Genomic DNA, 25,880 nt, shown 5'->3' with positions numbered 1-25,880 from the left:
CTGCAGCTGCACTGCACCAGCTGCCAAGGGGATCTTGCAGGGGTTAATGCAGCTTGAAAGAAGCATTAACTCCCTGGATATCTATCAGCCTTCAAGGGCAGGATGCCACAAAATGTTTCCTCATATGCACTACTCATGCCCCTACTATGCAGTTGCACCTGGAAACATAGGAAGGTCTCCAAAGCAGATAGAAACGCACAAAAAAAGCACAACTACAAAGCACAACTCGTCTCCACCAGATTCCCTTTGCCACTGCACTGGGAGAACTGGCATTGTTTCAGGAAAGTGCCACTTTAAATAAGCCAGAAGCAAAGTGGTTTCAGTGATTCTGGAAATTAAGTCACAGATGAGGTCCCATATTTACTTTAAATATTCTTTTAGTCTTATGATGGTTTATGGGGTAGCAGTTGTTACTATATCCTTAGGGACAGAGTGCAGATGGGTCCAAGCCAACTACTAGTTACAGGTTGTCATGTTTCATGATAACTGCAGATGAGGCTGATGGTACTGTTTATTACTGAGATGCTCAACCTGTCCTTTTTTCATTTTTTTCCCCCCTTGCTTGGTTATGCCAAACTTGAAGTGCTGAGGCTAAAATTTTCCATTTTTCCCTCAGACTGATTTTTGGTGGGAAGCTTCAAGTCAAATGATGGAACCATTTCCAAGAAAAAGCTACATATATATATTTCTCCTTAAAATTTTATAGCTTCTGATTTGCAAAGCAGTAATATGAACCCCTGCAGCAATTTTTGCAAAACAGGATTCTGAATTTTGTACTTTTTCTTCTGGAATGTTATCTATAATACTTGCACAGGGTTGAAAAATTTTGAAAAATTAGTTTGCATTTATTTGAAAGAAGACCCCAGAGGTTTAAAAGTGTGAATTACAGAGATAGTGTCTTTTCCTGTTAACATTTCATTGTCCATCTGAGGGGATTTTCCTGCAGCTGAAGTCTGTCTTTGTGGACTCTGCTGACTCAGGAGTGGGAATGCTTTCATCTTTGTGTTCCAAATCATCCTATATGCTGTTTCTTAAAAAAACCAGACCAAATAAAACAAAAACAAGCAAGAAAAACTCCACCAAAATCTAGAAGGAAATACAAAAGGAAAAGGGGGCATTTAGGAAGAAATATCTGAAATTGAAGACAGACAGCATAAAAAACCTCCAGGGAAATGATACGTGTAAGAACTGTCTGCCTGGATAAAGAGACTGTCTCAAAATTAGCTGCAATAGTCCTGGAGGCTAGCTGGAGAGACATGAAAAGCTCAAAGACTTGTAGATTATTATGATCAAGAAATTAATGTAAGTTGATCAGTTTGACCTCAAAGGAGACCAGGCTGGGAAAAAGTCAAGGAAAAGGGAAGCGGGGGAGCCACTATAATGGGGCAAGCTGAGATAGGACAAAGCAAAACAGCTTGGGATGAATGGGCAAGAGAAGGAATAAAAAGCTGAGATAACTGGACTGGAATTAATTGGAAGGCTAAATATGAAGATGAGAAAATGAGTTTATAAAGAACTATAAAGATGACAAGTTTGGAGCTCTGAAGTATGTGTGAATGTACATTAAATAACTCCTGATCATTCATATGGGTATCAATATGGTCTCCCTAAAATTGTGTACAAACAGTCCAATAAATAACACCTATTACTGCAGGCAGAAGGACTCAAACGACAGCATATACTCAAATTGAGATCTGCTTTACTTTTGGTCCATTTGTCAGTAGATACAGTAATGCAATATTCACTGTTTTCTGCAGTATACAATATGAACGAGCTCTTAAAAGTAGTGAGATTAATTTTGAAGGAGACTTCCTCGATTCGTTGGTGGTGCAGAGGGATTGGCAGAACTGACTAGCAGAAAAGAGAAAAAAGGATGATAACTATGTGGGCAAAAAGCACTGTCCTCTGTGCAAGATCTGTATGCTGTCTTGGGGAACTGGGTGTCACCTCTGCCTGTGTCATGAAGGAGGATTCCCCTTCTCTGGCATGAGGTGCCTGCATCTTTAGGCATCCACATCTAAGCCAATCTGAACTCCTTTCATATTCACTGAAGAAAAATAAGTCCTTTAAAAGGCAATTCTTCTGACCTATGTCAGATATCTACCTTAAGATGAGGCAAGTTTTGCTCTAGAAGTGCCTGTCTCTCTCGACTGACTAGAAAGGGAGAGAGATGAGATGAATCCTACTCAGTACTGCCTGATGGCAGGCAATTCACTCAACTGCTGTGTGTGATTTCCAGAAGGTAAAGACAGCCTTAATTTAGTGTTCCACAACTGAGTGGTTGACTCTGTCACTTACTAAGGTAGTTTTAATGTGATTTTTAAAATGCAAAATATTTAGTGGATCCTTTTACTTCCACACTTCTTTATTAAATATCAGCCACTTACTTTGCACCCGTTACTATTATTCCTACTTTGCGTTTTGAGAAGAAGAACTATGTGTGGTTTTGGAACCAGAGTGACATATGAAAATATATGTGGTTTGTGGACAGATACCCAATAACAGAGACAGGGTGAGAATTGAATATACCTGTTGTAGTACTTAACAATATAGATTAATTACTGTAATTTTAATAGTTATTATATACTACAGTTCTGCCAACTGTCCAAAACTTCACACTGCAGGCATTTTTACAGCTGAGTAACTACATCTTTTAAATGAAGATGTCACCAGTGTAAGACACACAAGGCTGGATGTATATTCAAAATTTGGCAACTGAAAAGGAAAAATTAAACCAAACAGCATGAAATTAGATCCCATGATGAGTAATATGGTTAGTGACTTGTGCAGAACAGCCAAGCAGTGATATAGCATTTCCCAGATCATCATACAGAAACCAATGGAAAACTTTAGAGCTGCAGCTTCATCCCTCCTGTGCAAAGGAAGACAGCAAACATCACCACTGCTCCCTGGTGACCTGACCAGCATGTTTGTTTCTCTGGGTAATGAAAAGCTCAGTCAGACATATAACATTAGAAAGCATTAAACAGGTCTCTATTAAATTTAGAAGATTTTTTTTTAATCTGAAAGGAAACAGAGTAGTTAATTGGCCCACAATTAAATAGAAATGCCATTAAAACCCCCTGAAACAGTTTACCAGGCCCAATTTCTGTTTTCCTTTTGCAGTGTCCTGATAACCCAACTGTCGCATCAAGACATGAACTGAGAACTGAACACTCTAAAAACATCTCTATGAATCAGGCTCTCCTAAGGGACAAAATGCATATGGCAGACACATGCAGTTAAGTAAGAGCAGAAAGGCAGTATCAGTATTCCATCAAGAAACTTGAAAGGCCGGAAGGAGCAACACAGATTCATAAATATAGGATGAGAGGAGGTGTTTATGAGTGTGTTTATTCTGACATTCTGCACAGTATAGATTATATCAGTCTCCTTACTTAAAATGAGCCTCAGCTGGAACATGCCAAATTCATGAGAAGCCCTTAGTAAGTTACCTGATGGCAAAATATTATTGCAATAACATGGGTGCTTGCTTTATACTTAGACATCATTTTCCTGGGTAGTGATGTTAAGAACACTTCTGTACCACTTCTCCTTTTAAGTACAGAAATGTGCCAGAAATGGAAAACTGAATAGTTACATCATATATGTGCCCCAAACTAATTTTTTATAGCTCCTGATTTTTTTCATAAGAGGGGTAAAACAACCAAGAGCTGTAAAGTTTAGTCACTTTCTTTAAAAATACAGATTGTTTCAAGGTAACTTAAAAAAAAAAAAAGAAAAGGAGTAGAGGCTTGTTCATTATAGTATTTTATATCTATGGGGAAAAGAAGGATTGCTGAGGATAATCTACAAAATTGTAGGCTAAAATAGAACTGCAGCTCATTATAACTGGGTGACTTGGAACTGAGATTTCTTCTGGGGAGTTTGATAATTTTCTCCAGTTTAGAATAATTTCCTAACTGTAAATTTTCTTAGAATATATTCCATTTGCATCTGTTGGTATATATGAATAAAACAAGGGAGCAGATGTTGAAAACCTCCTCAGGAGAGTTCTTCCTTTCCCACTACGTTTGAGCCAGCAAAACAGGTTCTGATTAGATGGAATGCAGGAGCTCCCCAAAGGGTTCATTCCTTACTCACAGCATCACCTGTGACTTGGAGCTGTACCAATGCAAGGAGATTTTCCCACTGGAGCCAGGCATGCCACACTGCTTACTTCCATAAAGGAACATGGATACACGTGTCAAGATTTCCTTTGTAAGGTATTCTACTTTTTTCTCATATAAACTGAATTTGTATACCCTCCTAAAATTTCACTTCCCCCCTCTTACATTTAACTGCCTTCCCCCCATCTGTCTCTCTTCTCTAGACTCCCAGGGGATATTTCCTTTCCTTACCACAATTCCAGAGTCACTCACCCATCCTCACAATATTTATACCAGCTCACTCAATTTCTGCATCATATCCATCATCTTTCTCACTAAGGACAGATTATTTAGAGAATGTATGAATCCTTAAACAGATTTGGAAGTGAGGTCAATACTGAGAAAAGCTATATAATCCCTTTCCCAGCAACGGAGAATGCTTCTGGGTTCCCAGCCTCTACCACTCCACAGAGCAAGATATCAGCATGAGTAATAGCACCCAAGTGTTCCATGCAACATTAAAGGTCATCATCATCATCACACCCTGAGGCTTATGTTCAGTTTTCCCCCACCCCCGAAGGATACTAGCGGAGTAAAGTCCCAAATTTCTCTCTGTGAGACTAGCCTGCCTTTGGCTTGGCTTAGAGGGCCGAAGCTTTGCTTCAGATCAAAGATCATGTAATTCATAAAAACTTCAGCTGGCAAAAGCACAGATATCTTTTTACAGTCGCAAATGTGAAGGCTGTGAGGCACTTTAAATGTTAACTCTAACTGAAAGTACTGTAAAAAAATAATTTGAAACAATAAGTCTTGAAAATGTTCTGACTGTTGCATATGTTTAGCCAACATAACTACTAAAGTAAACTGTTTGCAAGATGTAAAATATTATTCTGTTGAAAAGTGACTCTTGTAAGTGTGGTCTAGTAACATTTACAATCTATTGCTTTCTAATAAAATTGATTTCCCTAATAATTTTTAACATTTGCATCTCCCCATTGCTTCTGACAGTAAAATTGTGCACTTTCCCTTTTGTCTATCGGTATTTTCCAGAAGCCAGATGGAAATAAAAGGTTAGCTCAACCTGCACCCTATTTTCAAAGCGTATTCTCACTGCTTCACTAGGAGAATTAGAATTAGAATACTACTATTTTCAGTGGTATTAAGGTGGTACCTTGGAAGCCGTCTCCTGTCAGCCCTTTTGCAGTGCTTCCCATTCTACAAAATGGAAACCAGCCTCTGCACTGCAAAATCCAACCTGTGCGAGTGCATTTGCATGAGGTGTTTGTGCAGCCATCACTGAAGTCTCAATCTGCAAACAATCGTGCAGTGTTTGCCCCATGTCTGCTTTCAGGTTAACACAACTACAGATGGAAGATTTTTTCATTCTGCCTGGTGTCAGTACTTTTCTTTTAGTTTCCATGGTTGCATTATTGACTCTCAGCAAAGAGAAACACACAGAGCTCACACACTCTACAAATACACCTGTTATACTCTTGTGATATGACCTTGTGTGCCACAGTCCCAGTTAAAATAACCTTGCCAGAGACTTCCAGTAGGGAAAACTGATCTTAGAAAGCTTGCCTTGTGGCCCAAGAGGTAGGATTTTCCACTGGTTTTTACTTGGTACAAATATTTAGCAGTAAACAAAATACAATGAGTATACATAGAGATAGGCTGTCAAATTTCAACTACCCTGGGCAGAGCTTTTGTTTCGTAATAGTGTTTGTATAGAAATTTGCCATACACTTCTTTATAAGCACATAGTCTGTTTAGATGCTCAGGTGCTCCTTCAACCTTCTCTTTGCACCTGTTTATGGAACTCATTTTTAAACAGCACATCCTAATCCCAGTGTCTAGGCAAAGGACATTTGTTTCTAACCTTGCTACATGCAATTTATGATGCATTAAACTCCAGCCACTATTTCTATCAAGATCACAGACTGTCAAATTTTTCAGGATGCATCTGACTCCATTTTATATACATCTATGGAGTCTAGCTCCTAATATATCTGGGATCCTACTGAGACAAATGGGTGAGTCTAGAACACAGTGTATTGCTTTAGAGATCTTGAGTCAGAATCCTAATTTCAGAGTGAGTCATTTACATTTATCATCAAACAAAACTACATTGGGGTCAAAGTCTGTGGAGGATTTTGCACTTACGTTGAAAACGGTGAGACATGGTGAGGTTGGTATAGCAAAAAAAAAAAAAAAAGGTATAAATAACACCCATTCAGACAGGAAGACTGTTTCTGCCCCACTGTAAAAGCCTGCTGGTAGTAATTCATCTAAGGCAAAATTCACCCTGCTGTCAGAGGAATGACAGCACTAGATCTGGAAATATTGTAGCTTTAATTAAGTTAACTCAGTACCAGCAACCAGAAAGCTACAGAATGATAAGTTAGCAGGCCAAAATAATCAGGTGGGTTTGTATAGTTCCATACAGCACAAACACTGCCTTTGAAACCAAAGTGCTGAGTTGAGAGCTGGCTAGACCTACTGCTGTCATGCTTTTTACTGCAGGGTTGAATGGTACCCAATTTTTTTGGCTAGAGTGGGCCATTTGACATTTTCCAAATTACTCAAAGCCATACGCTACAACTCCGTTTAAGACCAGATGGGCAGCACCATATGCCATAAAAATCAGGCATCTTCTGCCATATGACAAGGCCACTTTAGAGGATGAGAAGACCACTTGCTCTATGTTGAAAACCTGGACGTCCATCATCTTAAAATGCATGCCTGCTCACGCTGTATGTTACCAGTTTGTGCAGGTAAGATAAATATATCCTGCATAGAGCAATCATTGTCTTATTGAACATGATCCTGTTTCTTGGTAGGGGAAGCTTGCGTTTTTAATGCATAATGGGAAGTACCTGTGAGGATGTCCAAAAAGATGAGTGAGAACCATTAGCAGTTCAAGAACAATTCTTCTGGCCAAAATCAGATTCTGCTCATACTTAAGGGAAGCCAAGCTAAGAATCGAGCAGCAAATGGTATTGCAATTACACAAAACTTATGAAAACTTCATACAGAAACAATCACTGAACTTCAGCTAGAGACCTAAAAAATAACTTATTCACGATTTCTTAAAAAAAAACCCAACATTTTTTTCCCATATAGTATGAACAGAGCTGACAGAGTTTTGTTTGCTTAATAGTTTCCATCATGTTAATCTCTTCATTATGCCTTCAGCTTTGCCAAACATTAATTGTTGAGATTGGATTTATTTCTTTAATGACACTATAAATGGTGAGATACTTCTTTCAATGAAGTTAGAAAGAAAAGCTTAACTTGACAATGCGGATTCATGTATCCTCGTGATACAGTTGGAATGCTTATCACAACAAAATCATCACCATTTAATAGAAAAAAGACATTTGTAGTCTGCTTATTGGAAAAAGTTTGAAACCATTATTTCAGTAATCTACAAGTTTATAAACCAATAGGCAAGAATGATGAACCTATGTTCTTTGTTTTTTTAATAGGAAGATTAAAAACTATTTTTGTAATTATTTAATGAACATGATGGTAATATTGCAGCATTAAAATGTATTTCCAGCCATTTTTTTGAGAACTTTTGCTACAATCTGTTTACTCTGAATTGTGTCAAGTAGGCTGCTCAGGCGATATAAGAGTTTGAATTTTGTTGCTCCTGTTTAAATTTATTGAAATCTGGCCATTCAGCACTTCTCTAAAGTAATTTCTAAATATGCTCAGAAAAAGCTTCTTAGTGTCTTGTAATAAATACTTACAGAGCTGCCACATGTTGACTATGTTTCTGCCTGGCAATAGCAGCCCCTTCAGCAGCACTGATAGCTGCTGAGGCATCAAACATGGAAACCAGGAGTGGAAGCAAAGCCCTTCTGCTGGTCCCAAACCAGTCAGAGGCAGAAAGAGGAAGCAGCCTAACTTCAGCTGGAGGTAAGGGTTGGAAAAAGGAACAATAGTAGGTTCAGGAGCAGAAATAAGAGTGGTGAAGTTGCAAACTTGGAATTCAAACTGAATAACATGAATGTGGTTAATGAGGGTTTTGCCTCCCGTCATTAACACCTCTTGGAAATCAGGTACCTTTGCCTTTCAAAGACAATTACAGAAGAACAGGAGATTCAGGCCACTATTGGCAGAAATGCCTTTTAACCCAGCATTTCTGAGGCTGGTAGGTGTCAGTGAGACAACAGTAGGCACAAGGAACAGATTTATTCCAGTGACTTCAGGAAGCCTCTAGAAAGGAGGCCCTGGGATCCCTGATGCCTGCTTGGCAAGCTGGGACTGAGGGTGAGAGGAACAGGAGGGCTCTGATGGGCAAGAGGCCGCTCCCACTCAGGGGGAATACAGGACCAGGGTCTGCGGCTGCAAAGGATCCACACTGTGCTCTGGAGAAGCAGGTGTGAGCATGTGCATGGCTTTGAAACATTGGAAGCAACACAGTAAAATCTTGTTTGAGATTTTCCTGCTCCAGCCAAGAGCTGTATGCATACGAGGGGACTATGGTTGCATTTCTTGCTACCAAGTAGGATTCGAGCAGGTAGACTATATGAGATGTCAGTGTCTTCTCCATCCCTTCGGTGGGACAGTTTTAGGGCTACTTGGGGATAGAGCGGGGCTGCAGGCAGTGACCCAATGAAACCATTCATCCAGATCTGTGACAAAGAAATCAACAGCAAGCAGCCCTGGCAGCGTAACTGATGCTGGCTCTTGCTCTGGCTGCAGAGGAGGTATGCTGGGATCTCCTGTGGAGATCTGATGCTTATATGAGTATACTTCTGTTAGAGTATTTCAGATGAACAAAAATAGAAAGAAGGCTTAAATAACCCCTAAAATTAAGTTTCACAAAAGGTAGAGAGGGCCAACTTTCTCTTAGAGTCAAGTTTTGCTTGAACTTCTCCAGAAATATCCTACTTTGTTCCTACTGAAAGGTAACTGGATCATGCTTTGATATAATATGGCCATTTATATGCCTCTTATTTCCCAAGACCTAATGCTCACAATGAACATACTCAAAACCTGTAATAACTCTATGGATTTCTCTTTTTTTTTAACATAAAAGTTAATCTATAGCTTGTCTTTGAAGCTACACGCTCATCTGGCCTACTAGGTGCATTTTATGAACACTGTAAAATTTCTGTGATTACAAAAGTTATTCTTACCCTTAAAATTGGTGCAGTCTAAAAATCAAGATAACAGAGCCAGGTACTTGTCCACTTGCCTAATATTAAGAATGTGAGTCATCCCATTGACATGCCTGTTTGTTGTTGAAGTGGGGCCTATAGACATATGAGAGCATAATTTATTTAATGCATTTGTCACTGGAGGAAATTGCGGATCATTTGGACATGATTATTCATCGTTTCTCCAGATCTGTTCAAGAATTGAGGATCCTTTACCACTAGTGAAGAGATTTTCAGATACTACAATGACTGACACAGATATACATACTGTAAACATCAATCACAAAAATACAGCCAAGCAGGCAACCTGCACAGATGGTGAGAACGAGCGTGAACCTTCTTAACATTTCACATGTATCTATGGAATCATCTAAACCCAACGCAGCATCCAGCATTCAAATCCCAACAGGCAATTTTCTGTTGCTTCACTAATCACCACTAAAAGAAAAAAGTGCACCTTTATACAGGTGTGTGAAATTTTTGATTAAGTGCTACTTACCACCTTATAATCAAAAGCAAAATGCATTTAAACTGATTGCACATTATTTTTTCACAAATTGGCTACTGAGCCCCTTCTCTGATCTGTGACTGTGTAAGTCTATGCATTTCTATGTTGTTTTTCCCAACTAAACATATGTAATGTAATTCAAAGAAGGTAAGAAAAAAGACCCGAAGGTTTGAAAGAAGAGTCAGGGGGTGCTGCATGAGCTTCCCACCTCCTGAGTCATTCTGCTGTCTCTCCCAGTGTGTATCATGCTTCTAAAAAAATAACGAAAGGAATAATTTTGCCCTCTCATGCAATATGGAATGTATTTTTTTAATAAAAATTTCGTTCTTGTATATGTAAAACAATTCACAAAACATATGTGTTTCATATGGTATATGCAGCAGTGCAAAACCATGTTTAGTGACAGACAAGTCCTCCATTCTGTCTTCCATCAGGGAGAGGCTGTTTTGGGAGATGAGAGAGGGGAGAATCCTGTAAACCTCCCATGCCTCACAGAAATAAAATGATGAATTTAGGAAGTAAAGAAAGCCTCAGTCTGAAGATAGCATAAAGAAGCAACAGCACATTTCTGCATCAAAGCTGTGCAATCCCAGGGATGTATTTGTGTGCTTTAAAACACATTCCAATTTGTATTCTGAATACAGCACAGTATAGCCTCCAGTAGAAAAAGAAAACACTTGTGGATGACCACCTCAAAATAACAGCAACAAATTACCACAATTAGGAGGAAAAACAGAAACTCAAAAGTAATCCTTATAAACATGCAAGCTTAAAAAAAATCGGATCAGAAACCTCCAAAGAGCAACAACATTTTTATTATTGTGCTAAGACCTAATTAAATGCTGTGAAAAATCCATGCAGTGGCAAAGATGGCTATGATTTCCTTTCCTCTTGCTCTATTAATATTAATTGAAAACTAGGTGTGGCACCACAAAAGAAGAATCTTGGTATAAAACAACTGGAATTTGTTGTCTAAAGCATTCCAATTAAATAAAATAGTGTCTTACCTGATTAAAAGAGAATTAAAAATCATAGCATAAGAAATATCCATACACTTGTAGATAGATGAGAGGCTCCTACTGCAGGTACAGGTTCCTGGGCAAAGAAGCTTGTAAACTCTTAATTTCACTGAAATGAAAAAGGAAAGAAATAAAGAAAGAACCTCCCCATAGAGGCAACAAAGGAACCTCTGCAGTATTCTGTAGTCCCTTCGCCTGCTTCCTGTTCTGAGATTCACTCCTTGAATCCCAGCATCGATCAGAAAATTGGTTGTGGGGGAAATGAAAAGGGGGGAGGGGGGAGAAGAGCGGAGGGGGAGGAAACAAGGCGGCCGCGGGTTCTGTGCGGGCTCCACCTACTGGCACAGGACGAGCCCGCTGGATCCGCACACCCTGCCCAGCCACCGGGGAGGCGTGGATCGCAGTTAGCCCCTGATTACACAACTCTAAAATAAAGTAAGACTAATAAATGCTTACAAATATTTGAAAATGGGTTTGAGGTTTAAACTCCATAACTTTTTTTTTACATTGAAGTATACATTAATATACAAATAATTGCAGAAAACTCAAGTTCTGCCAGATATCTTTATTTTACTATGTCCTAATACACTTTGTGTTTAGAAATAAAGAAGTCATTCTTTATTCAGAACCCCCCCAAAACTACATAATAGTATAAAATAAGAGTGCTTGCTATTTTCCCTTTGAGTATTGATTCTGCAAAATTATAAATTACATTTATATCCTCATTGAAAGACAAAGGAAGAAAGATCTTTATGTAAGACGGGAGGAATGGATGCTTAGATTTCACCAGTACTATTACATTATTGCTTAGTAAAGAGTTTTTAGAGTGACCTGTTTTATATATTTTAAGACAAGCCTCTATTGCATTTTACAGCGACTTGAAACTGATCTTTCATACTCAGGACACTGTAAGTTGTAAAAGCCTAATATACAAGTTGACTGCCTCACCCAGTTGTCTCTAGCCACTATTCCCATAATAGCAGTGTTGGATTTACTGTTACTAAAGGATACCTTATACTGGAATGCTGGGTAGCTGACTGTTTCTACTTTTATCTTCTATTTCTATCACATACACCTGCTCTGTCACATCACACAGCAGCCACCTGCACGCGGGGTTGGTTCAACAGTTCTCAGCTGTGGAGGAAAATTTAATCGTACCAAAACATGGGAGGGGCTTGGGGGAGGAAAAAATGCAAAAGTTAACTAGGAATGAATCTAGATAAGACCATGGAATCTAGATGAAGACCGTGGAATTTTTAATTAGGATCCGTGATCTGACTCATTACAAAAATCACTGATGTCAACATGGGGAAGTAGCTCGAGAGACAGTCCTTTGAGTAACAACTTGCAGTTGTGTCAGCTTAAACCATTCATCATGGTTATCACAAACCCTTGGAGTGTCTTCAGGAAAATGATCCATTTCTATGCTTGTTCAATCCCTACAATGAGATCTTGGACCATGTAAGAACTCTGAAGTATTAAAATAGTTCAAGTAATTACAATAATAGGTCAGAACACCTACGTGCGAGCGTGGACTGAGTGTCTTAGAAATCCTATTGTCACACAAAAAAAAAAAAGATACAGTGTAGACTGACTTTTTTATAAGGATTTTTTCCTATAAAGTACTATTTCATGCAAAAGTAATATTTATGCCTTGTGAAGGATTTCCCCGCGAAGGGCCGCCTGCGTTGCCCGCAGTGAGCGCTGTCCGCGGTGCTGGAGCACGGCCTGGCTCCACGGGCACTGCACGTCCCAGCTCCCGCACTCTCGAGGGCACGGAGCAGGAAATACTTTGGAATGTGCTTTGACAACTTTGTATAAATATGAAAGAATATAGGCCTACTTTAGACCTAAAATAGTAAGGCTGATATTCTAAGCCTAATTCTAAAGTCACTTCTTGAAGGTACTTTTCACAAAACAATAATTTCATTGGAATGAGTAACATTAAAATTTCAAATATTAATTCAACTTACTTCATAAATAAAACAAAAACTTTTAGGTTATCTAAAAATATACATAATTTGAACTAATAAAATCTGAAATATTAAAACTGAGATAAAACTCTTATAAGAGACTTGGAGATTGTATGAATTTTTATTACTTACACTAATATATAATTCTTAGCAGTAGTGTAACAATTTAGTTAAAAGTGTACTGGTAAGAAACATGCATTTCCACTCCATTATACAGGATATTTTTTCCCTCACAAACTCATAGACACTTTTATTCTGTTTTATATTCTGTAATCTTAATCCTTCTACAGTCTATTATGGTCTCACTTCTTTAGGTTTATGACAATTGCACCTTAGTGGTAAAGCTCATTGGCAAAGCAAGATTTGATTTTCTGTGTCTTCTTGAAGAGTACAGTGAAAATGAGATATGGTAATATCTCACATATATCACAATAAAATGCCACAATAAGTCAAAGATAATAGACTTTTAACTGCTGAAATTCACAGCATTTTTCTAAGTTTACATTTTCCCAGAAAAACTGCATTTTTCAGTGGCACAAAGTTTCAGTTACATGTCTGTGAGAAAATAAAGAGGTTTTCTATGAAAAATTCAGAAGAGATTCAGAGAGATTCCAGTAAATCTCTCAGAGCTGATTCTAAGTCTCCTTAAGCTCTCCAACAACACCTTCAACATGGTTTATTCATGGTGTTATTAATCATAATAATTATAGTAAATATAGGAATGAAAACAAATATCCATTGAACAAATCTCATGATTTTTTTTTTATTTAAGTGTCCTAAAACTAGCATAGCTGGAAGAATCCTTTTGCTTATTCAACCATGCTGATAGAGCTCGTTTCTACCAGAAATTTCTCTTTGCCTCTCAGAGCATGGCTAACAGTCATCTGCATAAAAAATAACCATTCTATTAAATCATGCAAAAACATTTGCCCAGAAGAGATGGAGCAAAAGGTCAAACTCCAGTTTCCACAGCACATGGGATGTTAAGCTTGAGGAGCAATGCTAGCAGCTATTCTGGCCAACAGACACTTGTCTACCCCTGCCATTTACGTGCTTCAAAGAAGATATTTAGAACCCTTTATTTTTGTTTTTGTCTTTTTTAATCCACAAATCTCTTAACTCTCAAACTCTAGAGATGAATCTCTAAATTGCTAAGGCAAAAGACAGGTCTGCAGATTGAACAGGTTCCTGGTTCCTTGATACGTCATCTTTTTAAAAGACATAAATTAATTTCAATCAAAAGATATTAGACTTTGTTATTTAGTTCTGATGAAATCATAAAGCCTATCATTCTTGCCTTTAAAGTCTGAGAGTCACCTTTGCAAATTACTAATTGAAGTGAAACTGAACTTTGAGATGATTCTAAATATGATGTATAATTTTTTCCCTGTCCCAGGGTTACTTAGAGAGAAATTGGTGACTAGTAAACATCATCAGTCTTTTTTATTCTGTTGCTTTTCTGTCATATCTAAATTCTTTGCATCTGAGGTGCATTAGTGCAGGCTGCCAGATTTTACCTTTGCCTAAGAAAGATAGCTTTGGAATTTAAAAGATTTCTGAATATTTTTCTCTGTAACGAAAACTATTTGGTCTTGCTAATTATTTTTGAAGAAGGGACTGTTTTGTATCACATTCATAATGTTTTCAAAATGTAAAGCCAGTAATTTCTTGGCTACCTGGGGCTAACAGTGAAGTCCCTTTTAATGAACAACAGTGAAGACAGATTTTAAAAGGAATGCGTACAACAGTTTTTGAAAGTACATTTCACTTCCATTTCTGCTCCCCTTGATGTTGTATGCCTATAGTAGAACCATTAAGGCATTAGCTTGTGCTTACTTCTCAGTTCAGTGCACTGAATAGTTTACGTGTTCTGTATCCTCATAATTCTTGGCTGAAAGCAGATCAAAGTACAGCTATTTTTCTTTAATATATTAGAGTCAATTGTTTGAAATTTGTTGTCATCTCTCTGTAATATATTTTCACAGTTTAGTTATAAAGGTACAGTTTTTAGTGCAGCTAAGTCCTAGGCATACTGAGATGCAGAGAAACTTTCTAATGCAATATCAACTTGGCAAGCATATGTTATTAAACAGAGCAATTATTCTAGCATTTCGGCTTTTAAAGACTAGCAAATAAATAAATTATAACTTGAGGTTTGCTTAGCAAAACCTCCCCTCTCTCCAAGTGATGATTACCTTTCATCTGACCAATTAAACCACATGACTCAGTAGCAATAAATGGAATGAAAACGTATGAATGCAATCTCTCTGTTTATAGGTGTCCTGGGAGGACATTATTAGATTTTGTTACTAGCTCTGAGAGCACTAGGGCACTTGTTGCTGAGGTATCATTTAATTCATTTCTCCACCTCTTAAAATCTGCCTATCTTAAATTGTATTTGTTCACTCTGAAATCGATTGTTTGCATTTCATCTTTGTTTATTGGTCTTGTCATATATATATAGTAGATTCTTCTGAACATGGTCTGTGTCCTGTGAATATATAGGGCCTGAAATAATAGCTTCCTAGGCTTGGCTGGCCTCTTTGGACATTACTAGGAATATTAAAATATTTCTTCACTCTTGATCTCTATAGCTTATCTTATAGCCCCTTCTGAAGTCAGGAATTATCTCCATTTCATAGTTGAGGAATTGAGATACATACATGCATTAAGTTCTGCAAGGTAAACAAGAAGTTTGCAAGCCTTAGATACCGAATCCTTATTATCTGAGTCAGTGCCTGCTCCCTGTTCTAACTCTTATTATTCACATAAATATCTAGTGTTTTTCAGAATCCTCCTAAGCTGTTGGCCTGTATCTCTGGAAGTTCTTCAGGTATGTTACATGTCATGCAAAAAAGTATTTCCTAAGAAATTAGTTGCCTTCTATGACTCTCCTGTGTCGTGCCAAAATAGACATAAAATAAAAAATCTTATCAAGGAAGATCAACATGATTAGAAGGAATGTTTCTTCTAGTAATCAGAAATTCTGAAACTTCTGCAGTGGCAGCGGCTGCAGTGCCTGCTACATGCTAGAGGATAGAAACATCTAGAAGATACATGGTGGGAAAGCTACATCTTTCCAGTTAACCTATGGAACTTTTCACCAACTCTCTCATTAAGTAATTATCAATGCCAAGTGGAGTTGGCTGTGAAGCTCCTGAAGCCAAGCATTGTGCCGCCTAGACCCACCTCTAGCTTGAGGATCACTGGTGTAAGAAAAAAAATCTTTTTGTTGACCAGTTACTTTATTGCCTGCTGCTAATTATCTTGAACTTAGACTAAACAGACATCAATCTCACATGATGATCTCATTTCTTCAAAACAGGATTCCTACTCTTTCTAAATATATGAACAGAGTGTGTGCATATATAAATTGAATATTTTAAGACATCTCTGAGCTGTGATTGCTGTGTACATTTTGTTCAGCTCATGACAATTTTATAACTGTGATTGTAGCTCATCTGAAAGTTGTAACCTGAGGTCAATATTTTGGAAGCACATAGGCGCATATGGAAGGTGGTTAGGGTGGTTTATGCTTTGTGGCTTATTTTTACTTCGTTTTTACTAAACCAATGGAATTATCACAACTGAGTCCATTTTTGTATGGCCTTTGTATTGTTTTTTCTACAAGAGTTGGAGGGGTCTAACTATTATTTATTAACATTAATTTTTAAATAATTTTATTATCATTAAAAGCTACAACCATTAAAGTACAGATTGCAGATCACATATCTTTATTATGATATTAGGAATAATTTAAAGCAGCTAATTTTTCAGATAGTGTGCTCTATATCCTATTAAAATATTTTAGTGGTCAAAGGCTTAAGTTACTATGAAGTCATACTTTTAAGTGAGCCTGTACAAACAGAACATTATGTTATTACTGATGATAAATACAATGAGGATGTGGCATTGAGTTGTATCCTCAGGCTTGTCTTTATCCCAAGAAGTTCTGCAGTTCTGTTCTGTAGCATTTGACTGCTAGCCACATTTTGCATTTTCTTTCCCAGTTTTGAAATTCCACATGTGTAACCTACAAGTTTTCGAATAAAAAGAAACGGTAGAAACTCATTTGCACGTCTACCACTGATCTTCCTAAAACGTTAGGCCAGATATTTCTACTGCAGTTCCACTTCCCTAAATTTTGCTTACCACTGTATGCAGCAGTCAAATAAAAATATTCTTAAGTGAAAGTGGAGATTATTAGTTGAAAAGCCACTATGTCAGGTCCACAACTTGTAAATATGCATTAGTAGGGGGTACAAAATTTATTAAAAGCAGGGGTTTTTGATTCTGCACACTAGAGACAAAAGGAGAAAAAAGGAGAGAAACCAATGATGAAGAAAAAGAGTTTTATACACTTAGACAGTCTTGAAGTCAGATTCATTACACTTAGCTAAATACTGCAGTTTCAACCACTTTCAAAGGCTAATACAGGTAAGTAGTTGAAGAAATAGTTATGACATAAAGTCTTCTATTTTGGTGCCCTTAAGTACACGTTACTGTTCAAAAAAGTGCCTGAGAATTAATAAAGAGAATTATTGTCCAAAAGTAATTGTATTAATCAAACAATATATTTGATGTTATAACCAGGCTGATGACTGGATTGATGAAAACTTACATGGGCTTGTCCTTATGAGACCTCATTCAGGGGCTGTATTCATTCACGTTTAACACTTCAAAACTATTTTTCTCTTTGGAACTAAGATTTTTCAACATTTGTATTTCAGCTGTTTAGTTAAAAGTGACTGAATAGCTTTGCATTTATTCAGACATTACTGAGAGCATAACTGCACCTGGGGCAAGATTCCCAGACAGATTATTTAGAAATGTCAAGGCTTTTCAAGCTAGATTTTTAAATGTAATTTCTGAATTGAACTTTCAGTGATGATTCATTAGAAGTTGTACAAATAATTTAAATTGAAACAAGTGTCAGGCTGGCATTGTTATAAATTACTTTTGTCAAAGCAGCCTGTTTGTTGAATGACCACTTCTGATTTTTAGATCTGGCAGTGGAATCTAGTGAGGAAGAGGAAAGGAAGGAGAGATATTTTGTATACATAGTATCTGTCACATATATACATTTTATATGGACTTTTTAAATGAAATTTTCATGTTTAAAAATTCAGGGCTTTGGGGAGCAGCTTTTCCTTAGAGATGGTTTGATGTATTTATAGCATAATTGTATGTAGGGGGGTTTTTTCTGCCCTGTTGTTCCACTGATAGATTTTAAGAGTGGTAAGGAGTTCTTAAGAGCATAATTCAAACTCTGTTTCAGTAAATCAAAGACTCTGACTGGTTTCAGTGAATTTGAATCACTATACAGGCAATCCTGGACGTTGATTAAAGAAGAATATAGGTCATATATGAGCTATAGATGATCTGAGCCTGTTTGGCCTGGAGAAGAAATGACTGAGGGGGGATCTTATCAATGCATACAGATATCATAAGGACAGATATCAAGAAGATGAGACCAGACTCTTTCCAGTGGTGCCCAGTGACAGGACAAGGACAATGGACACAAACTGAAATGTAGTGGAGTCTCCTTGCCTGGAGACATTCAAAACCCACCTGTCTGTGATCCTGTGAAACCTGCTCTAGGTGAACCTGCTTTAGCAGGGAGGTTAGACTAGAAGTTCTCCAGAGGTCCCTTCCAACCCATGATTCTGCAATATGCATAAATGAATATTTACCATAAATTTGTGTGGCATGAGTATTTCTACAAACAAAAAGTATATTTTCTGGATTTTTTTTGTAGTGTGAGGGTTGATAATTGAACTGTTTAAATCAGTGGCAGAACGTTTCTCTAATATCAGACCTACACCTACGAGAAGGCTGTCTTGGTATCAACAAATACATTATGTACAGTCATTGTATCAACTGGTATACCACAGAAAATTGTAATAAATATAAGGACCACAAAAAAGTAGGACCGGGGGTTCTCTAGTAATATGATGTTAATATAACCATCTTGTGGAACGCTAGTTCACAAAAATTAGCTATTCTAAGACTATACTTTTGTAAAACTTATCAGAGACTCAAATCTCTGAACCAGCTTAGGTTCAGAAGTGTTTTTGATACACCCGTTTCTGTTGGAATTACACAGCTAGTATTAAGGACTATGTTTCTTATTTTTTTAACAAGGTTGAAATAGTTTGTTATGTAGATTAGAATTTCTTTATTTTTCCAAGAGAAACAGATTCATCATGTATAGCTCCTCCTTAACTATGACGTTACTAGATGATGATTACATTTGGACAATAACATAAAGACTTTCTAAAGAAAACTTCCAAAGACCCCTAAGAAATTTTTTTAAGATTAAAAATGATACATAAAAGAAATGCAGCGTTTATGCAAATGAAATTCCTCCCCAAGGACCGGTTTGATTTTCAAAACACAGTGCAAAACAATGTTCCTAAGCAGTTTAAAATGTAGACATCAGCTTCTCTTCACTCATGGGTTTGCTAAATTAGCATAATCCCATAAAAGCAAAACCTATGCTGTAGAGCCGATGAACAGTTTTTTTATTAAAAATACATTCCTTCTTAACTTCTAGAAGTTTGAAAATGTAAATATTAAAATCAATGGCAGAAAAAAATTATTTTTTTTAAAAAAAAGAATGTGGTATATGTTCATGCTCACAAAGTCTTTTTGAAACAAAAAGGGGATTTACTTGAACAATGTGATCAGGAGTGTCATTGTGTGGTCCAGTTTTACAAAAAAAAAAACATTTTCAAGGTGGGGGTACATCTCTTTCACTTACATTATCCTGTACATACAGAATATGTGCATCCCCTAAAAATGTATTTCTGTTTGCTGCTGCCAGATTCAGGAATTTGGTATTGATGTCTGTCAAGCACACAGTAAGTGTAACTGAAATCTAAAGGACTACTCACAAACTGGCACAAATGCTTAAGGATAAATGCTAACTGAAAAAGGGATGTCTATTTATATTAGAGATGCGGGACATAAATCATAGGTAGTTACCACCACTACTGCTGCTTTGTGCAGTTGGGATTTGGTAGTGACCATCAGGCTGGATATGTGCCCTGGGATTCTCACTTCCAAAAAGAAGTGTGTGACCAGTGGGACAGAGAATCTGGCTGTTTCTAGGCACTGCAGAGAAGGTATTTAAAGGAACTACAGGAGCTACAAGAAAGCAAAATATTCATTGTTTTTATATGCTTGTCTTCTTGTTTTGTGCAATAATATTTGTTCATTAAATCCCGCATGACTGAACAAAGCTAGTAACTTGATTATAAATTCTTTGGGAACTGTAGTGGCCTCTAACCCCAGGCTACGGGTCAATATATTGCACACACTTGCTGACATTGCTCAGCGTTCCTACGCTTTCCTTTCCACGGACACAATACTCCTTAAACTGACATGCAGGACAAAATAATATGCTGCCTGAAGGACATTATTCACTCAATGATGCTGCCCTTGGACCAGGCAATGCTGGAGCCACTGCTCTAATAATCCTTCTCAGGAGGGCCAGAGGAGTCCTAGGTAAGCAGATGTAAATCTGCACATACCCAGGAATCCTGTCTCAGGGAAAGACTTTGAGCTAGGCTTTTTACATAGGCATAGTACATTTTACACATGTGAAAGAATTGAACATGATGCCAAAAAATGCATAGTGGTGTTTAATGAATAAGACAGTATCAAGATAATCAGCAAGTTCTGCATACACGAGTTAGGGGGGCAGTCAGTAGCTATGCTCTGTTATTGACACATTCCTCCCTTCCCATGCATTTTTAAAGGAAACAGCACATTTAAAACAAAATGCTCTGCTCCATGTATATAGAGAATTTAAATTTAATTATTTTCAGAAAAAGTATTTTAAGGGGCTATTCAATAATCAGCATGGTTCTGTTGATGTGTTCTGCTTCTTGCCTGAAGGAAGTTATTACACAGGAGCTGTTTGAAGTGCAGGTCAGAGCGCCTGGGATGGAGCAGCCTCGGAGGCTGCGCTCGGTCCCTGTTGTTCTGGCCACCAGTAGGTGGAGCTGCCACGTCAGGTGCTGCGGGCTCGTCACTTCTCCCCCTCCATCCATCCCCCCTCCCTCCAGCCCCCCTTCTCCTAATAAGCTGTTTTCTGATATATGTTGGGTACCATAGAGTGAGACTGAGAACAGGAAGCGGAGGCAGAATCAGAGAGGATTCTGGAAAGGTCTCTGTGTTTTCTTTTCCACGGAGAATACAGAAATTATAATTAATTAGTAAAGCTTTGTGGATGGAAATCTGGACTATTTCAGGAGGAGACATATATTATTTTTGGATGCTGGGCTTTGCTGTGATTGTTCATTCTCCTTCAATCAGGTAAGCCGGAAAAACATTTAATTTTACCCATAATAAATCATAGCAACATGATCTTTTCCACGTTTCAGAATTGGATTGTACCCTCTGGTTTGCTGTTAAGGTAGAGTCAAAGATGGAATGGGGAATTCAAAGCCATTTTGTACTGACTGACTGTGATGATGGTGTGATTTTTTTCTTTTTAACCTCGTTAAATCTGGTATCTGGCCTCTACTCTTCATGTGATGTTGTGATGCAGTACTCTTACTTGCAAAATCAGATCATTTTATCATCAAGGTATACTACATTAATTCCAAGCATTTTATTGAAGTGACCTTGTTCCTTGTTTCCTAGGAAGAAAAATCTGGTGATATTCAGACTCAGGAACAGCAGGTCTCATAAGATTCTGAGCATCTCAGATTCTGATGATTCAGGAAAAAAATCTATGTTGTTTGTTACTGCTATTTTTTATATATATGTGTATATATATATGTTTTTGAAGAAATTCCCTTATTATCTAAATTTTGCAAAAAATATATATGGAAATATTTTCTTTCTTTGCCATTTTTTCATGCTTGTGTGTCTGTGTGTATGAGAGAATGGGCTCACCAACTGTTAACTAAGCAGAGCTCCACACTAAATATATAGTTCACATTTTGTCTGTAACGTTACTGTCAAGCTTAATAAATGCTTCTTAACAGGACTGTTTGGAGAAATCAGCACAAGAATTATTATATTTTATTTTCCATTCATGTATTTTCTCATTCATTGTTATCAGTGATAATTAAAGCTGTCAGTTATTAAAGGTAAATGGAAAATATCTATTGAAGATCACTTTGATATATGAATTCTTTTTTTCACTAGTGGTTCTACGGACGCATAGACATTGGAAATATATGTGTTATGTTAGTATTGATTTGGAAATTATTTCCAAAAGAAAATAGTAGAAATAAAAAAAATGCCGAAAAATCCATACAGCAGAATAAGAAACCCACAGATTACAAATCACCACCTCAATCCATACATGACAAGAAAGCTGGATTGGGTCTCAGGTGGTACTCAGAGTAGCAAGTGAGGCCTGTACCTGAAGTAGTGGCACGAAAGAATGAAGTTTTTAATTTGTATTTTTTTATGGTGCCAAATCAATGTTCCTGTGGTGTCCTTGTGTAACTTCAAAATAAATAATCAGTAATAATGATGATGTTTGTTTTTGAAATATATCATGTTTGTGCTTTTATAATTGATTTGTCAAGAAAACAGTTTCAGAAGGAGACTTTTTAACTCCAACAGTTTAATATTTAATATTTGCTCTCCTGCACATCTCCATTTGGGAATGAAAGATTGTTACAGACAAGAATGTGAGCTGCTGCAGTAATTCAAAGCTTCGTAGCACCTATTAAACAGATCTGTTTTTTATTAGGCCTTGATATTTACAGAAATTATGCTTGTGTTGTCAGCTGATGTTTTTTTCCCTCTAATAAGCAGAAGTTAAGTGCCTATACCAATTTTCTGAGCTGTGCCAACTAAGCACAGTATTGCAAAATTCTGTTTAGATAATACTAGATGCTAGCAAAGGTAGACAATTTCACATTTTCAATGGAGAACATAAAGCAATTCCCCTATGCCCTCTTAGATTGTGAGCGTGGTAGTTTGGTAATTTCCCTTTGTTATCAGGTAACCCAGAGTGAGGAAGGATCAAGGGAAAGAAGGAAGTATAGAAACTATGGGGATTTTAATCAGTATGCTGGTGACACATTTTGTGCTTCTACCTCTTCTTCACAGATAGCATGAGATAACTTGTATCTTATGAAGATTAGGCATGGAGAGATTTGCCCTCAAAAGAGCGAGGATTTTAGAAGGAAAAAGGGTGGTAGGATGTAAGATGGAACTTTCTGACTGATGATATCCATTTCGTTCTGCTGCTCACATCTCGCCCAATATAGTTTGTTGTGTGTATGCTATGTACTAATTATATTACTGGAGTCCCACAGCTTTTGATGAATCAGAGAACAGAAGATACTAAGAGAGTTCTTTGTATAAGGCAAGCAAGTTGTGACCTCGTTCTCTAAAGTACAAATCTTGGCCCTTTTTACCCATATGCTGTTCTCACCGTAACATGACAAATGAAAAAAATTGCTTGAACTCTGCTATAGTTATACCTAAAGGAAAATAAATGCAAATTTCTGATATTGGGCATTTTATTTGCTAAGATGATCTATTTACTGAACTCTGAAAATGGCTATTGAAAATAAGTTTCAGGAAGTTACCTTTACTCTGTTCTTTATCACAAAATTCTAGTTAGAAGTTAGAAACTTTACATTCCAAATTCTAGTTAGCTTATTTTCCACTCAGTGTAACTCTTCGGTGTTTTTTATTTACCTTATAGCTGTTAATCAGTAGTATATACTGTTGCCATTTGCAGGAAATATTGGCTTTTTTATCCTCCAAAGGTTTGAAGTATCATAATAAAATTGGTGTTCACTAGTTCAGACTGTTACAGAACACATGTACAGACTCTGAACTGTGGTTTCAGTGAGTCCATCAAATCAAGGGTCAACCACCACAAAATCCATCTATAGGAAAAGTCATCCTCTTAATTGGAAACCTGATGTTACTCATTACATCTACTACGCCTGATTAAAAGCTCTGAAGCACATTGTAGTGGCATCTCTCTAAGTTTGATATTGACCAATAGGACTGCCATAGGATCTGGATACTGGGGCTGGTATCTTACAACCAGTTCATCTGCTTTCATCCAAATTATCTCTATGAACAGCTGGAATCCCTAGTATATTACTATGATAGTGTTACTGCTTGACTTTCCTTGTTTTATGATGAGGTAAAGCAGAGGGAATAGGGATAAGAGCAGCTCAGGCAAGTGCTGTATTACTTTGAATATAAATATAGAGTAGGAACACCATATGCTCTGGAGTAACCATAATGTGTGTGTACTACCACTGTAATCCTAAAGAGGAGTAAGCAAGTTAAATTCTAGGTCACAAAAGTATCTAGTATCTCATTTGTTCATTACAAAAAAAAAAAAAAAAAACCAAAACAGAAACCAAACCACAAAGCAAACCAAACAAACAATAAAAAGCCACTCAAAAAACACGAGTTAATCTACCCCAAAACTGTGATTGCAAATTGTTACTAAATTTTAATGTGGTCACCAGTTTTGTAATGTCTTCTTACAAAAAATTACCGCTCTCTTATGCTATAAGTCAAATCTCAAAATGTGTTTTACAGTGAAAACTGCAACTAAAAAATTAAAATTGAATTAAAAAGCTCGAGCTTTTATGGGGCTCTTTCACATGTAAAACCTTAAGAGAAAGGTTATTTATGATCAGATTAATTATTTGTCTAGTTATTGATTTTTATCGCTGTTGATCTTTTTTTTACTGAGTAGTTTTACTTAGGGAAGTGTAATCATAGAGCTACCATGTTCACAGGTCCCCTTTTCAACCTGGAATTGTTTCTCCTGCCACTTCTTTGGGTCCACCTGCCCAATGTCATATATCCTTATCAAATCATCAGATTTTGAATATGTATATACTGAGTGTATATCGCAGATATTTTGATTGCTGTATCTGCTCAGCAAAGCTGATGTTTTGTGTTTTGAAGTTACTACATATGTATAGATTGTCTGAAGAGCACACACAGCTGACTCCCTATCCCTGCAATGCCTCAGGCACATCCTTGTATTTCATTGCAGGATTTCCTGAACAAAAGTATCAGGCACACTGGTAACTCAGCACTACTGGCTCTGTGATCCCCTTTATCATACCACAGTATAACCACTGTTAATTAACAGGGTGATCTTGGGATAGGTATACACTGCAGGAAATTTCCATTTATAGATTATTTATGCTTAAATTAGATGATGCTTATTTCATTTTAAGGACCCCCTTTTCAATATGAGAGGGGAGCGATGTTTATGGTCTTTTAGCATAATTTATTTTAAGAACAATGTGAAGTGAGAAACTTCCTTTACCTTCTTAATCATAAAATATTATTATGTATGATTATATTGGTTCCTAGGAAGTTACAATCTGTGTTCAAAATCACTAGAAAAATGCAGATGAAGAATTAAATAAGGAAATGAATTGCTCACAAGAAAAACAATGGCAACATAGCACTATGTGACCTGGCTTCTGTATTAATTGAGAAAATAATCTGCCATCATTTCTCATAAATCATATCCTTTCATTGCCTGGTTGTCCTGGAATCAAAGCAGAAATTTCCTGAGTCCATGTAGCCTGGCTTTGGGCCCACATGTCCCAAATTCTTGCCTGCTTTGGTTTGAATATCCTGAAAACTCTGCCCTTTCTTAGGCATTATTATGCTATCTTTTAATGTTTGGACAAACTGAGGAATTCCAAATTTCCATTGGTTCAAAATATGCTCTCAGAAGACCAAATTTCTTGGTTTAATTTTAAATATGTCCAAGTATGAAGTTTTCAGATGTTAAAATGAGTGCACTTAGCAAACAACTCTCATTGCCTTCTCAGAGGCCAGCCACAGAGGACAACTGTGTGACTGTACCAAGACTTTGATACAAGAGTATTTTATCCCTTTTTATAAATATTTGAAATCTATGTGTGGTGGTCTTCAAAATCTGAAGGTGAATTTGCCTCCGTCCCACCTAAAAACACAGGATTTTTTTTTTCTCAGATGCAGTTAACATTATACCAACTTGATTTCCTTGAGCATGGAGATTTTTCCACAGTTATTAGTATGAAGAGCATTTACTTTTGAATGTATATGTGATTGTGCAGCAGTTAGATAGTAAGGATCAAGCTGGT

The 25,880-nt window shown here is 37.1% G+C and overlaps 2 protein-coding genes across 2 annotated transcripts in view; one reads left to right on the top strand and one right to left on the bottom strand.

Moving 5' to 3' along the window:
- Positions 1-11,072, bottom strand: part of LOC103764229 (sodium channel protein type 2 subunit alpha) — a 76,987-nt gene extending 65,915 nt beyond the window's left edge. The window contains exon 1 of the mRNA XM_018072601.1: positions 10,796-11,072. The gene's annotated coding sequence lies outside the window, so the exon portion shown is untranslated. The remainder of the gene's footprint in view (positions 1-10,795) is intronic.
- A 9,816-nt stretch (positions 11,073-20,888) lies between these two features.
- Positions 20,889-25,880, top strand: part of LOC103764128 (sodium channel protein type 2 subunit alpha) — a 73,699-nt gene continuing 68,707 nt past the window's right edge. Inside the window, exon 1 of the mRNA XM_018072634.2 lies at positions 20,889-21,102. The gene's annotated coding sequence lies outside the window, so the exon portion shown is untranslated. The remainder of the gene's footprint in view (positions 21,103-25,880) is intronic.

The sequence above is a fragment of the Manacus vitellinus genome, unplaced genomic scaffold, assembly GCF_001715985.3.
Source record: "Manacus vitellinus isolate BGI_N305 unplaced genomic scaffold, ASM171598v3 scaffold_22_pilon, whole genome shotgun sequence".
Lineage (NCBI taxonomy): Eukaryota > Metazoa > Chordata > Aves > Passeriformes > Pipridae > Manacus > Manacus vitellinus.
Note: the sequence above shows the minus strand (reverse complement) of the source record. Positions and strands in the feature narration are given on the sequence as shown.